Source organism: Equus quagga, chromosome 12 (assembly GCF_021613505.1).
Source record: "Equus quagga isolate Etosha38 chromosome 12, UCLA_HA_Equagga_1.0, whole genome shotgun sequence".
NCBI classification, from domain to species: Eukaryota; Metazoa; Chordata; class Mammalia; order Perissodactyla; family Equidae; genus Equus; species Equus quagga.
The window spans coordinates 42,955,715-42,966,326 of NC_060278.1; positions in this window are offsets into that span (position 1 = coordinate 42,955,715).

A 10,612-nucleotide genomic window follows, 5' to 3' on the forward strand; every position below is an offset into this window, starting at 1 on the left:
CTGCCTCTTTTTGAGTGTTTTCTATATGTTAAGCACGGTATTAGATGCTTTACACACACAGGGCTGGCTTCATACGTGTGCACCTGTGTGTTTAGTTGTACAACACGCTGGGCTCAGAAAGACCCTGTGCTTGGCTTATGCTCTGCTGTCGCCATTTGGAAATTCTGAATAATTTTTGAACAAGGGGATCTGCATTTTCATTTTACGGTAGGCCCTGTACATTATGTAATGGATGCTGTCTACACGTTATTTCCTGTAATCCTTACAACTCTTCTGTGTGATAGGATATTCAATGCCCGGCTCACGGAGTAATTTGCCAACATCCTTAACGCGCCTGAGCTGATCTTTCCACCCCGGTCTGTGTGACTCCCATACCTTTGTTCTCAGTCCGTGCTTCCAGATGAGTGTTGATCTGAATGTGCCCACAGTCTACCGCCATCAGGTTCACCTGAGGAACTTGTGTACCTGCAGATTTCTAATAAGCAGGTTCTGTGGACAGAGCCTGGGAATCTGCATTTTAATTCACTGCCCAGGTGATTCTTGTATACACTCAAGCCTGAGAACTAAAGTCTACTTCAGTAGCTTTCAAACCTTTTTGGCCCCACTCACGTAAGAAGTACATTTTACCTCAAAACCTGGTAAACACACATGACAAAAGTGTCATGAAATAGTACTCGTCCTTACTACATGTGAAGCCCTGGTGATTATTTCATTCTATTCTAATTTTTTAATGCCCAGAGTGATTCACTGTACAGATCACAACTTGTAATTTGGAAAACACGGTGTCTAGATGAAGAGGAAACCTTACCTAAGGCTGGAGGCTAACACCGTAGAGAACCGAGGCTGAAAGGGAGCTACTCTTCCATTTAGGATTGCTTAAATAAGAAATTTGAAACTTTTCTTTCAAGAGTTGTATGCAACTCTTGAAAATCTGATTAAAATGAAGGCCCCATTTTACAGGAAGATTCACATACGCACATGCTTTCTCATACCTTTTCTGGGAGTTTCTGGGTCTCCCTCGCTCTTAGACTCCGGATAAACAATCCTTAATTTAATCGTAGCTCCATGAAGAAGCAAGAGTAAGGAGTGGGAATCTTGCATCATTAAGTCATGGGGGGAGGGAGGGGGTGGAGCTTGAAGTTCCAGGAATTTATTTCTTTTCAGTCCTAAAGTCATAAAGACTGATACCCATTGGCTGTTGTTCTTTATTTTCTAGTTATCTGATATCACAGGAATGCAGTCATTAGAGAAAAATGTTGCCAAAGGATAAGGATGGCTGATTGGAAGCATTTTTTGAGGAGGCAGAGGTCGTTAATCCAGGTGGCAGAGGTCTCTAACGACAAAGGGTGGGAAGAAGGAAGGACTTCTGGAGTCCTGACTCACTTGAGTCCCACTGGCTCTGGATCAGAAATTGGGCCATGGAGGACCTAGCATTTCCCTCAGATGTGTGTTTAACTTTTGACTAAGCACAGCCACTGCACGTCTCAGGAATCCTCGAGAGAGCCCAGGAGTGGTGCACAATTTTGGAGTTGTTTGGGCAAGCCTAGATTATTTTATGCCAATTCCCAGTGATTAAGGAACTGCTCAGACGCATCTCTGGACCTGAAACAGAGAAAAAGGCCGAGAAGATGCTGTCTCTAAACCTCCTAGCACTAACTGTGAACTTCTCCATGCATAGTCACACTATTAGAGTTAAGAAGAGTTTTAGTTGGAGCCGGCCCTGTGGCCTAGTGGTTACATTTGGCATGCTGTGCTTCATCAGTCTGGGTTCGCATCCCCAGCATGGACCTATGCCACTCATCAGCCATACTGTGGCGGCAACCAACATATAAAGTGGAGGAAGATTGGCAATGGATGTTAGCTCAGGGCGAATCTTCCTCAGCAAAAAAATAAATAAATAAAAGAAGAAGAAGAAGAAGAGTTTTGGAGGAAGGGCACAAGAAAAAAATGATGGAAATAGAGTTTGGAAAGGGTGCTTGAGAGCCATGCTGCTCAAAGCATGGTTGTTCCACACCTTAGTGCCAAACTCTGAATTGTTCATTCGTTGTTCAGCAATGAGCTGAACACAAATCGGGAATGTTTAGAAACATATAGAATTTGACAGAGTAATTTTATGTCTGTTGAATCTGCAAATACATTTAAGCCTTTATTTTGTGTGTCTACATTTTAAATTTTTCTATGAATTCATTCTTGTTGTATTTGACAAAAGTGGCAGTCTTTGACAGATTTGAAATTTGGGAGAAAAAAAACCTGGCCCATTCAGCATAGATAATTTGAGAAGCACTGTTCTATAGCAATATATGCATCTTCAGACACCGAGGGGAGTAATTCAAAAACCAGAGCTGGGAAGCGCTCCCTCAAACCTGGGTCACATACAAATGAGTACAATTTTCAGTGTCATTTTGTTCACCCTCTAAGAGAGCTGAGGTCAATGCTCTATTCTGGGGACTTTTTTCATGCTGTCACAGAGATTTTGTATTTTTACCATAAATAGGAGGGAGTACTTTCAAGCCTATATTTATATACTTATTTATCTGTATTATTTATTTATATTTGCACTTATTAAGACTTTGAATGTATTTTATAAGCATTTACTGTGAAGTGAAAAATGGCTATCTCTATTTAATATAGGTAGAGAAACTGAGGCACAGAGAATAAACATAACCGAGACATGTTGACACCAGGAGCCAGACCCAGAATTCCGATCATTCCATCCATCTGGTATGGCTTAACATCAGACCCACTTCCTCCCCAGAGGAGATTCTGAGGCATTGGGATTGTGTTCATTTATGTTTATTGTTTAAAGCTCTTGCTATTGCAAATAAATGGTCTATAAAAATAACAGGCAGCAAAGCAAACACATTTCTCCAGTAACGCATTAAAGTATCTTATCAACATGAGTTTCCACATGTTGAACTGCAAAATATTCTTCCAGTGCAAATAGCTGTGGTCTTCTTTTGGGAAAGAATGTCAGAAAACACACAATAATACATTTCAACTATAAACTAAAATTGTATTCCGTACTCAGGGAAATAGAAAGCTTTGTGATTTTTCTTTTCTTCGGGTCTATAGACCCAAGGGAGTGAGTGATGCTAGAATTCAGAGCCGCCCAAAGACAAGGAGAATGAATGGTCCCATTGGGAGAAAACTATTAAGGAATTGAAACAACCGTGCAATGGTTCCCAGTATTATTTTCAAGCCGCCTCAGTAGAAGCTCATGGTCCCACTCAGGGAGAGACGACTTTCACAGATAAGCACACACAGTTGAGTCCTTAAATATTTTTGCGCATGAATGATTCTTCTGGCCTGCTTAAACTTTGTCTCAGTCAAACAAATCTACTTGTCGTCTCCTGTCTACAGCGTGCTAATTCTTGCCTCTGTGCCTCTGCCCATGACATCCTCTTCAGAGAATGCCTGGCTCGCTCCTCTTCCTTTATATTGGTCGTTTTTGTCTTTTAAAATGCACCTTACAGCTCTGCTCCCCAGAAAGTCTTTTCTAATTAACCCCACATAACTCTGACCCCCTAGCTGTTTCCTCATAGTCTGAATAGGTGCATTTTATGCTATATTTCTATGCAGTTATTTTCCTGTATGGGTGCTTTTCACTTTGGGGGTCTGTGTGTTGTGTGGTAGAGCAGTGAGATGCGGTGAGTAGGGATCCTGGTCTAACAGATTTGACTGGAGGCTCCTTGACAGTAGGGATGATTTCCTGTGGTGGCATCAGGGTATGGTGGAATCGGCCATATTCCACAAGTGTGTGTGACTTTGGGCAACTCCCCTAGGGTTGCTGTGGAGAGTAAATGTGAACTGCAGGGTGCTCAGTAGTGTTAAATAATAAGAGCCTTCTATTTTTTCCATGATTCTAGTACAAAGCTTAGTACGTGAGCTCCCACTTCCTGAGAGCTGGGTGTTTTTGTTGCTGTTGTGGTTACTTGCTAAGAATGGCCCACATTTACTCTTCCGAAATAGCTAGATGGTCATCAAAACTGACCCTGGCATTTGGGACACACTAAGTGCTCATCTATCTTGGGCAGGTGGTTATGAGGTTAGTATGCTTGCATGGGCTGGGGTCATTGCCTCCTTTCCGGGTATTTCTGGAGCATATCTAATAATAATAAGCAACAACAATAAATAACATTACTGAGAGATTATGGTGCTTAGAAGTATTTCATACATTTTCTGTGTATTAATGCACTTAACCCTCAGAACAACTTTGCAAGAAGCGCTCGCTACATAAATTGTGGGCCTAGGGCAGGACCCCTGTTTAAAAATTATTCATTATTTCAAGACGGCAAAACCGGAGCATTAAACCAAGCACGGGGCCCCAGTGAGTGTAGGGCACTGTATGATTGCATAGGTTGCCTGCCTATAAAGTCAGCCTCACCTACAGGAAAGGTACAAGTTTTCTCATTTTTGGCAGTTTATTTCTTTTTGTCCAATTGACAAAGAGGACTGGATGGTTCCTAAATCTTCTGAGGGTCCGCCCACCCTGCCACCATTTCCTCAGTGCACCAACTCAAGCATTTCCAGACTTTCACACACTTCAACTGCTAAGCAGATTCAGGTGGGATTTCATATCCGATTCCTTTGCTGCTTGGTGGCCTGTCTATTCTTAAGTGTGCACTGATGAATATATGAGTCATTTCTGGTGTGATACTTGCTTAAGCGATTTGACCTCCTCCCCCTAAAAGACAAGACCTAATATCTTTAACAATAGAATTAGCCCACAAGACCTCGCCCAACCATCATCCAGGTGCAGTTTCTCTCTATTTCTGCATATACATGTCTTTCCCCTTCTCCTGCCGCCTCACACACAAACACATACCCTCCAGGCTGAAAGTGACATCTTTTCATGATTTCTTTCCTATTTCTAGTTTGCCTTTGGTTTTAATTCTTATCTGATTTCATCCATATAAAAACATCTAACAAACTCCATAATGCAGTTTGGCCTGGATCCCACCTCTAGAGCCAGACCTGGTTTTTTTCACATTTATAGCAGATAAGCTCACAACAGTTATTCACACATTCTTCTGTCCTTAACACCTACTTTCATGTCTCAATTACACTTTTGTTCTCATATTCAGAAGGCTGACATCAGTTTTTAGCACGAATGAAATAGAAGAGAGATGAGAGCTACGGATGTGAGAGTCAGCGGTCCTTATGTAGATGCCCAGATGTAGATGTGAGAGCCTCAGAAATGAACGAAAAGAGGCCTGGGTTCCGGGCTGGAGGACCCAGGTTTCCGGATCAGGTTGTCATGAAATGTATGCTACTAGGAAATCATTTCACCTTTTGAGGTTCGGTTTCTTCTTTGAGGAATGAACTAAGAATATGAGTCTATTTACCAGATTTAGTGTGGATTACAGGAGATAATGTAAACAAAAGGCTTTAGAAAATACGCATAAACATTGGCTCTTTATTTTGTTTCGGTTGAGGTATAATTGACATGTAATGTTATATTAGTTTCAGGTATACGACATGTTGATTCCGTATTTGTATATATTGGGAAATGATCATCACAATAAGTGTAGTTAACATCCATCACCACACATAGTGACAAAATTTTTTTTCTTATAATGAGAGCTCTTAAGATCTACTCACTTAGCAACTTTCAAATACGCAATATAATATTATTAACTATGGTCACCATGCTGTATATTACAACCCTATGACATTTATTTTATAACTGGAAATTTGTACCTTTCGACCTCCTTCACCCACTTCACCCACCCCTGACTACTTGCTGCTGGCAACCACTAATCTGTTCTCAGTATACTTGTGCTTGTTTTTTTTTTTTAAGATTCCACATACAAATGGGATCATATAGTATTGTCTTTCTCTGTCTAATTTATTACATTTAGCCTAATGACCTCAAGGTCCATCTATGTTCTTGAAAAATGATGAGATTTCCTTCTTTTTTTATGGCTGAATAATCCCATTATACATACATACATACATACATATATATATATATATATATATATATATATACACTACATTATCTATTAATCCATCAATGGACGCTTAAGTTGTTTCCATGCCTTGGCTATTGTAAATAATGCTGCAGTGAATGTGAGAGTTCACATAGCTTTTCAAATTAGTGTTTTCGTTTTCTTCAGATATATATCCAGAAGTGGTATTGCTGGATTATATGGTAGTTCTATTTTGGATTTTTTGAGGAACCGCCATACTGTTTTCCATAGTGGTTGCACCAATTTACATTCCCACCAACAGTGCACAAGAGCTCCCTTTTCTCCACATGTTCACCAACACTTGTTATTTCTTGTCTTTTTGATAACAGCCATTCTACAGATGTAAGGTGATAGCTCATTGTGGTTTCAATTTGCATTTCCCTGATGATTAGAGATGTTGAGCATCTTTTCATGTACCTGTTGGCCATTGGTAAACATTGGCTGTTAAGGGAGATGATAATGATGTATACTGATGCTCCTTTATGAAACCTCTTCTTCACCTTTGTTTGCCTCTAGAATCTTTTGGACACAACAATTAACACTGTATTTTATTATTTAAATTCTCACATCATTCTATCAAGATCGCATGTTCCTTAACTGCATGAGCCATGTGACCACACGTAGAAGTGATTCTAAAACAATGAGAACATCTCTTAAAATAGTTACTTCTCAAGGTTTTATGCTTATTCCAAAGATATCATCTTTCAGTGTTTTAAATGCTTCCTTCAAGCATGATCCAGCTTGATGAATACAAGAAAATATTGTTGCAACCATTGCCTTTCTAATGTTTAACCAAACATGAGATTATCCAATTTAATCATCCATACTATGCATCAAAAGTGATTCTGAATGACTCTTGGTTAAAAATAAGTACTCAGAAAATAAAGACCTACCACCATTGGGAATACACAAAAGCTTGTTCCATAGGCTTTAGAGGGAATTAAAGAAGAGGAGTTTCTAAGGTGTAACATCACATCAGTATATAGCTTCTCAGAGTGAGCACTCCAAAGGGTCAACTTTTGCTATATAAGTCTTGCTATATTTATGTAAAAATTGCAATGTGCTAGCATCAGCCCTTGTGCACGGTTCCTCTTTGAATAGTACTGAGCACATAGTAAGCCCTCAATAGTATGCAATTGATTTGTAGCTTAGTGTTAAGGTGGAATTAAGATTTGATATGAGACAAATAGATAGTAAAAGAATGGTTAAAAATATTGCAAAGGAAATACATTTTTTCACATATATGTAAACCTAGATTCTAGCCATGGTAATCTTCTGAGATGCGTATTCCATAATTTTAATGCTTTCACAAAGAGGCATTTATAACTTTAAGAATTTGGATGCTTGTTTGAGAACTGGAAAAAGAAGATATTGGCAAATAGTGGAAAAAGTCAAACCAGGAGATTGTCAATTGAGCTTTTAAGCAATGGATGGCAAGTGCCCAAGGAGTGACTACGGAAAGTTAGTTTGGAAAAGTTGAAGGACACTTAAACTGGGTCCTTCACTTATGAGTGGCAATATGCTAAGGTTGTCTGGAAGAAATCTGGGATCTGAAAACGTATGTTCAAACTCAGAGAACTTATTAAATTTATGATTCATTCCTCCAGTCAACATTAACTGAATAACTCGCATACTCTAGGCACCGTACTAGGCACTGGAGACACAGTCCTGGAAGCAACACTCACAGGGCCTCCCTGTTAGTCGTTATTATAAGAGCTATGAAGGAAAAGTGGAATAAACCACCTAAGTGAGTAATAGGGGGCTTCATTTTTATAGAGTGCTGGGAAGAACTTTCCAAAACTTTCTTTATCTGAAAAAAAAGTACTGCTAAAATGGTTATAAACATAGATTCCTATTTATTATATGATTCTTGCTGCTTATTAAAATATTGACAGTTTATCTAGGCTAATGGAAATAGGAAGAAAACTACCAGTGATTGAAGAAAAAGCAACTCATAGTGATGAAATGTAGTAAGTATACTGGTGTCAATATAATAAAGCTCGGAAAATATTACAGAATGTAGCTCAAATACAAGTCACCTGGTCAGCAAGCTATCTTTATTATGGTTTTAAAGTACCAAGCTACTGGTGGAACCAGTTGAAGCTGTTTATACAAAAGCTCATTGGAGAAAGGCCAAAATATTAAGAGAGCAAGCAACTACCTTTGGATTCGAGAAAAGATCTAGCCACTGCAATTCATTATTTAAAAAAAATTAAACCTGGGTTCTTATGTTTGTTAAAAGAGAAAAATACCCATGCATAACATAAAGTGTTATTTCGTTTATGGGAGCCTCTGGTTTTGAACTGTCTAGACACTGAAAGTGCCCATCAAAATGTAAACTTCATGTGGGCGTGGATTTTTGTATTTTGTCTACTGATCTTTCTGAAGAGCTTAGAATAGTGCCTGGCATTAGCAGGGCTCAATATTTTGAATGAATGAATGAGTGAAAATCAATGTAACAAATGAGGTCAATATTTATGTAGGAAAGAAAGAAAATCATCAAAATGTAGGTAATGTAACATTTAACATACAAAAAACAATTTGAAGGGATTGAATAAATGAAGTTGAGTTTATGTAAAGAAACTTACAAAGCTGGTATTTTTATACCAACAAAGTAAGTATAAAAATATAAAGGAAGAGTTCATCCAGTATGTTGTCCATGAAATCAGATATTCAAATCACAAGGTTGTTTAAGAGGGTGTGAATTACATGATGTTCAATCTGTATTTGCAAGTGGCAAGTGGAAGATAACCAAACTCTTCCTTTGGGGTGGCTCTCATAAGACTTTCAAAGAATTGTTTTGCTTCCTATGTGACATTACAAAGCTACAGTTTAGAAGGTACGACAATGTGGGTGTATCCACACCTCTATGAGTCTATTCGTAACCGATGTCCCTTTATTTGAAGATTATACTATTAATGCTGATTTTCATCTGCATTTTTTTCAACGTTGCTCAAGACCAGTCATCACCAATAGTCACTTCTGTGTCTCCTGTCTTTTGTTTTGCTGTCCCAATTTGCAATGCCAAATGATGCTGTGACACTCAGTCTGCAGAAAACCTTTTGCTTATGAAGAGTCACTCAGTTTCTGATGACTCTTCCCTGGTGTTGGTCTGCTAGCTCTGTTACTTTCAGCACTCTGTCATCATGTTGTTCCATTTTTGATTTTTCAACGTACCTTTGAGGTGCTTCCCCTTGACCAAGTACTTGCTGTCAGTACTGGTTTATGCAGATACTTGTTTAAAAGACTGTTTTATTGAAATATCAGGGATCAGCAGCCTCTATGTATGGATAAAAATGAATGATTACAGTAAAACCGCAGAGTGGTGAAATTAGCAGCACCATATTAAGGTACTACTCTGTAGGGAACAGAGCAGTCACTTTGCTACCTAGTCAATAATATTTATTGGGAAGATATTTTGTATACCGTGTGAACTCCTATTTACTCCGATGGTCCTTAGTTGTAAACTTTGATGATTCTCCTATAATATATTTTTCAATTCCTATATGAGGCTTCTTAGAAATTGAAAAGAATGTGGAAGTGCAGGAAATTTTACAAGATGGGACAAGTCAATAAAAGTCAGTTAGGAAATTGGGTGTCTACTAATTGCTAGGCACTGTGCTAGGTCCTGGACAAAAAGAATTAAAGAAGACATACTCCCTCCCTTGACCCAGCTCCTAGTCAGGCAGGGGACCAGCCCAGTGCACGGTGCAAGGAGAGCAATAGCAGAAGAATGCCCGGGGTACAGAGGTAGTACAAGAAATCTGTGGGTATGGGAAGGAGTAGGAGTGTCAGAGAAGCCTTCCAAGAGAAGGTTTTAAAGACCAACTCTGAGTCCATCAGGCAGAAAAGAGGGGAGGACGTTCCAAAAACAGAGAGCAGACGACAGAAAGGTGCAGAGGAGTCAAGCAGTGTGGTGAGTTTGGGGAATTCCAAACAATGCAACATTGCTGAACCTTGCGCGCTTGTGGGGAACGGAAGGATATTAAATGTCACTTAGATATAGATTGCGTTTGTGAGGTGTGGAGGGGCCCAACCTAAGCAACTCCATTAGACTTTCTCCTGGGCTGACACTGACAGCTATGAAGACAAGTGTTGTGTGTATAACCACAAGGACTTTTCAGTCTTCTATGACCATATATACAATGTAAAAGGCAGCAGCCTTAGACAGTTTTTAAGACAAAGTATATCTTTTCTCTTGAGGTCCTTTTCCATTTCAGTGATTCTACGTTTTAAGTGGTGACTGTTGACTTGCAATAAAAATGTACCTTGTTGAAGATAGGAGAGCAACGGGACCCAGTTTATTTTGTGTAAAGAACTAATTGTTCTTTTCCTGCTGCACATTAAGCATGTTTCTCTCTGGCTGGGACAACTCTTTGATACCTTACAGAACTGCCCATCCTGTAGTTTTTTTGTGTGGGTTAAATCAAAGATTTTAAATAACTTTGTATCATACTGAAACAAAGTATGGTCAATAAACAGTTATTGGCTGGGCAAGTCTAGCACACATTTGATACATTTAAAGCACGTGATAAAAGAAATGTACAATTGTATGTGTTCATTATGAACTCTGCTGAATGTGTCATATTTGATGAATTCTTTGTTTACAAATGACTGCAATCTGTTCACACTCATTTGTA